This window comes from Artemia franciscana, chromosome 6 (assembly GCF_032884065.1).
Source record: "Artemia franciscana chromosome 6, ASM3288406v1, whole genome shotgun sequence".
Classification (NCBI taxonomy): domain Eukaryota; kingdom Metazoa; phylum Arthropoda; class Branchiopoda; order Anostraca; family Artemiidae; genus Artemia; species Artemia franciscana.
The window spans coordinates 30748634-30754809 of NC_088868.1; positions in this window are offsets into that span (position 1 = coordinate 30748634).

The following is a 6176-nucleotide window of genomic DNA, read 5'->3' on the forward strand; positions in this document are numbered from 1 at the left end:
AAAAAATGGAATTTTGATACCAATAGCTACATCAAAAGAATCGCATTTTAATGCTGGTTTTAAATATATAAGTTTCATCAAGTTTAGTCTTACCCATCAAAAGTTACGAGCCTGAGAAAATTTGCGTTATTTTAGAAAATAGGGGGAAACGCCCCCTAAAAGTCATAGAATCTTAACGAAAATCACACCATCAGATTCAGCGTATCAGAGAACCCTACTGTAGAAGTTTCGAGCTCCTATCTACAAAAATGTGGAATTTTGCATTTTTTGCCAGAAGGCAGATCACGGATGCGTGTTTATTTGTTTTTTTGTTTTGTTTTTTTTTTTTTTTTTTTTTTCTCAGGGGTGATCGTATCGACCTAGTTGTCCTAGAACGTTGCAAGAGGGCTCATTCTAATGGAAATGAGAAGTTCTAGTGCCCTTTTTAAGTGACCAAAAAATTGGAGGGCACCTAGGCCCCCTCCCACGCTAATTATTTTCCCAAAGTCAACGGATCAAAATTCTGAGATAGCCATTTTATTCAGCGTAGTCGAAAAACCTTATAACTATGTCTTTGGGGACGACTTACTCCCCCACAGTCCCCGTGGGAGGGGCAACAAGTTACAAACTTTGACCTGTGCTTACATATAGTAATGGTTATTGGGAAGTATACAGGCGTTTTCTGGAGGATTTTTTTGGTTTGGGGGAGGGGTTGAGAAGAGGGGGATATGCTGGGGGAACTTTCCTTCGAGAATTTGTAATGGGAGAAGAAAATTTCCATGAAGGGAGAGCAGGATTTACTAGCATTATTTAAAAAAAACAATTAAAAAATAAAAGTGAAAAAGCTTGTTCAGCTGGAAGTAAGGAACAGCAATAAAACTTAAAACAAACAGAAATTATTACCCATATGAGGGGCTCACCTCCTTCTAATACCTCGCTCTTTACGCTAAAGTATTTTCAGTAATTTCAACTACTTATTCTACGGCTTTTGTGATTCAGGGGGTCATTCTTAATGAATTGGGATAAAATTTAAGCTTTAGTGTAAAGAGCGAGGTACTGACGATGGGGCGAATCCCCTCATATCTATATATATAAAAATAAGTTGTCTGTGTGTGGATCTGTGGATGGATCAGGTGACGTCATGTTTGTCCGCATATGACGTCTGAATTATTTCACACTAATACAAAAGAAGAAAAAAAACTAAAAAAGGTAAAAACTACAAAAAAACTAAAAAGAAAAAAAAACTAAAAAAGCTAAAAAACTAAAAAAAAACTAAAAAAAGGTAAAAAACTAAAAACTAAAAAAAACTGAAAAAACTAAAAAAAGGCAAAAACTAAAAAAAAACTAAAAACTAATAAAAAAAACTAAAAAAGCTAAAAAACTAAAAAAACTAAAAAAAGGTAAAAAACAAAAAAAACTAAAAACTAAAAAAGAAAAAACTAAAAAAAAGGAAAAAACTGAAAAATAAGAGAAAAAGAAAACTAAAAAAATATTAATAAATATAAAAAATATAAATATAATATAAATTAGCAATCAACAAAGCACCGAGACACAAATGACGACCGGGACACAGGGAGTATAAATGACGACCAGGACATAAGTAAAAAAAAAAACTAAAAAAACTAAAAAAAATGGTAAAAACTACAAAAAAACTAAAAACTAATAAAAAAACTAAAAAATCTAAAAATCTAAATAAACTAAAAAAGAAAAAAAGAAAAAAGGAAAAAAATAAAGGAGAAAAACAAAACTAAAAAACGAATGTATATACAGACCGGGACACCGGGATACAAATGACGACCGGGACACATTGAATATAAATGACGACCGGGACACAGGGACACAACTACAATGGGGACGCCGGGGGGCACAGGGGGATATAAATGACGACCGGGACACCGGGACACAAGGAATATAAATGACGCCCGGGACACTCAAAGAGAAATCACAGACTGGAACACCGGGACACAAATGACGACCGGGACACAGGGAATATAAATCACGACCGGGACACAGGGACATAACTACAAAGGGGACGCCGGGGTGCACAGGGGGATATATAAATGACGATGGCGACTCAGGGAATGGTCGATTAGCAATCACCATCAACAAAGCTCAAGGGCAATCATTAGAATCATGAGGTATAGATCTGAATACGGATTGTTTTCCCATGGACCATTATATGTTGCATGTTCAAGAGTCGGTAAACCTGACAATCTATTTATATGCACAGACAATGGGACAGCAAAGAATGTTGTATATTCGCAAGTTTTACGTAGTTAAAAACATATATATATATATATATATATATATATATATATATATATATATATATATATATATATATATATATATATATATATATATATATATATATATATATATATATATATATATATATATATATATATATATATATATATATATATATATATATCTATATTCACAGGTGGGACATAGGGACACAACTACAATGGCGCGTAACTAATATGGCGCGTAACGACTTACGCGCGCGGGGGGGCTTGGGGGGGCGCGAAGCGCCCCCACCAACTAGGTGTTGGGGTATAGATCTGAATACGGATTGTTTTCCCTTGGACCATTATATGTTGCATGTTCAAGAGTCGGTAAACCTGACAATCTATTTATATGCACAGACAATGGGACAGCAAAGAATGTTGTATATTCGCAAGTTTTACGTAGTTAAAAACATATATATATATATATATATATATATATATATATATATATATATATATATATATATATATATATATATATATATATATATATATATATATCTATATTCACAGGTGGGACACAGGGACACAACTACAATGGCGCGTAACTAATATGGCGCGTAACGACTTACGCGCGCGGGGGGGCGCGAAGCGCCTCCACCAACTAGGTGTTGGGGTGGCGCGAAGCGCCACCCCAACAGCTAGTATGTAATAAAAACATGAGAATACAAAAGTTCTTATAGGGACGTGTGGCCGTACCTTATTTTGTAAATAACTCTACTCTAGATAAACTATGGTTGTCATTTCAGTGAACGTGTGGTAAACAGCGATGCAAAAATTTTGAAAATAAGAGCTGGGATTTTTATGGAAACTCCAAATATATACGTTGTCTAGACTGGAGAAACCTGAGAAAAGTTATTCGCACAAAATTCGAAACAAAGCTAATTTATAAGTTACGTAAATCTTTTACCAATAAAAAGATTCGTAAAAAATTAAAAGTTCTAGTTGCCTTTTTAATTAACCAAAAAATCGGGGGGCAACTAGGCTTCGTCCCCCGCTCTTTTTTTCTCAAAATCATTCGATCAAAATTATGAGAAAGCCATTGAGCCAAAAAAAAAATATGCAAATTTCGTTTTGATTATTCCTCTGCGGAGAGCCAAAATCAAAACATGCATTGATTCAAAAACGTTCAGAAATTAAATAAAAAAAACAAGTTTTTTTAACTGAAAGTAAGGAGCGACATTAAAACTTAAAACGCACAGAAATTACTTCGTATATGAAAGAGGCTGCTTCCTCATCAACGCCCCGCTCTTTACGCTAAAGTTTTTTACTGTTTTAAAAAGAAGAATTGAGAGAAAGAGTCAAACTTTAGCGTGAAGAGCGGGGCGTTGATGAGGAAGCAGCCTCTTTCATATACGAAGTAATTTCTGTGCGTTTTAAGTTTTAATGTCGCTCCTTACTTTCAGTTAAAAAAACTTGTTTTTTTTTATTTAATTACAGTAGATGCAATAGTATTGACTTAGTGAAGAGGGATGAGATTCCCATGTTGTTTTGTTCTCTTCGCGTAGACTGGACGGTCTTAGAAAGCTAGGGGACAGCTCATTGAATCGCAAAATAATGTTTCCGATGTCCTTTTTAAGAGTCAAAAAGGGCAACAAGCCGCTCATTGTGGTTGCAACGCACTCTCTAAGCCTCGCTTGATATCGGAATAAGATTTTGATGTAATAGGTTTAATCAAAGTAATCAAAATGTCAAAAAAACTAGTTTAAATACAAATAGGTTTAAATAAAGCAATCGAAATGTCAAAAATAAATCGCTCGATTTGCCTTTTTATTTATGAGCCTGAAAAACAACTCGTAGCATACTCATTGCTGCGTGCAGCTTTTTAGTTGCAAAACAATTTTGGTCTGTTTTGAATCTAATTCTGTCTCTTTGCTAAATTAAATAAAAAAAAAACAGTTTTTTTTTTACTGAAAATAAGGAGCGACATTAAAACTTAAAACGAACAGAAATTATTCTGTATATGAAAGGGACTGTCCCCTCCTCAACGCTCCGCTCTTTACGCTAAAGTTTTCTATTGCTTTAAAAAGTGGAGTTGTGAGAAAGAATCAAACTTTAGCGTAAAGAGCATGGCATTGAGGAGGGGACAGCCCATTTTATATACGGAATAATATCTGTTCGTTTTAAATTTTATTGTTGCTCCTACTCTCAGTTAAAAACTTTTTTTTATTTAATTTCTGAACCTTTTTTAATTAATATAGGTTTTGATTTAGGTTCACCGTACATGAATAATTAAAATAAAATTTGCATATTAATTTTATTTTTTTTTTTGGGTAAATAGCTTTCTCAAAGTTTTGATCGGATGGTTTTGAGAAAAAGGGGGTGGGGGAGGGGGCCTAGTTACCCATCATTTTTTTTTTGTTACTTAAAAAGTCCACTTGAACTTTTAATTGTATTTACGAGCGTTTTTATTAGTAATAAGTATACTTAACTCACAAATTAACTTACGTAACAAACTTCTATATTCGTATATTTTTATTGCGTCTATGAAGGGGTTCTCTCCCTCGTCTATAACTTGCCCTCTACGGTAAAGTTCAAATTTTGTTCTCATTCTTTTAAAATGACCCTTGAGTCACAAAAGCCGTGTAATTAGAATAGATAGCTCTTTTGAAATTACTAAAACTACTTTAGTATAAAGGGCGAGGTATTGAGGAGGGGACAGCCCCTTTCACATACGGAATAATTTCTGTTTGTTTTAAGCTTTAATGTCGCTCCTTACTTTCACTTAAAAAAAACTTGTTTTTCTTATTTAATTTCTGAACGTTTTCGAATTAATATAGGTTTTGATTTTGGCTCACCGTACATGAATAATTAAAACGAAATTTGCATATTAGTTTTACTTTTTTTGGCTAAATGGCTTTCTCAAAGTTTTAATCGGACGATTTTGAGATAAAAAGTGGCTAGGGAAGGGACCTAGTTGCCTTTCAATTTTTTTGGTTGCTTAAAAATCCCACTAAAAATTCCACGTTTTTATTAGTAATAAATGCACACAAATCAACTTACGTAACGAACTTCTATATTCGTATATTTTTTTATTACGTAGGAAGTTCGCCCCCTCGTCAATACCTCGCTCATTACATTAAAGTTCTAATTTTGTTCTAATTCTTTAATACTGACTTCTGAATCACAAAGGCCGTTTAATTAGAATACATAGCTCTTTTGTATTATTACAAAAAATACTAAATACAAAAATTATAAATTACCAAAAAATACTTTAGCGTAAAGAGCGAGGTATTGAGGATGGGATAGCCCCTTTCACATACGGAATAATTTCTGTTTGTTTTAAATTTTATGTTGCTCCTTACTTTCAGTTCAAAAAACTTGTTTTTTTATTTAATTTCTCATTGTTTTTTAAATAATGCTGGAAAATCCAGTGCCCCCTTCATGGAAATTCTCTTCCACCATTATAAATTCCTCCTTGGAAAAATCACCTCACGTAACCCTCTCTTCCAAACCTCCCCCCCCCTCACCACCAGAAAAAATCCCACTTAAAACGTCTGTATACTTCCCAATGACCAATACTATGTATAAACAATGGGCAAACTTCATAATTTGTAGTCCTTCCCTGGGTACTGCGGGAGGTTAAGTCGTCCATCAAGACAAAGTGATCAGATTTTTCAACTATTATGAACAAAATGGTTATCTTAAAATTTTGATCCGGTGACTTTGGGAAAAAAAGAGCTTGGGAGAGGGCCTAGTTGCCCTCCATTTTTTAGGTCGCTTAGAAAAGGCACTAGAACTTCTAATTTTCGTTAGAATGAGCCCTCTTGCGAAATTCTAGGACCACTGTTTCGATCACTCCTAGAAAAAACAACAACAAATAAACATGTATCCGTGATCTCTCTTTTGGCAAACAAAAAAAAAAAATACTAAGTTCCACATTTTTGCAGATAGGAGCTTGAA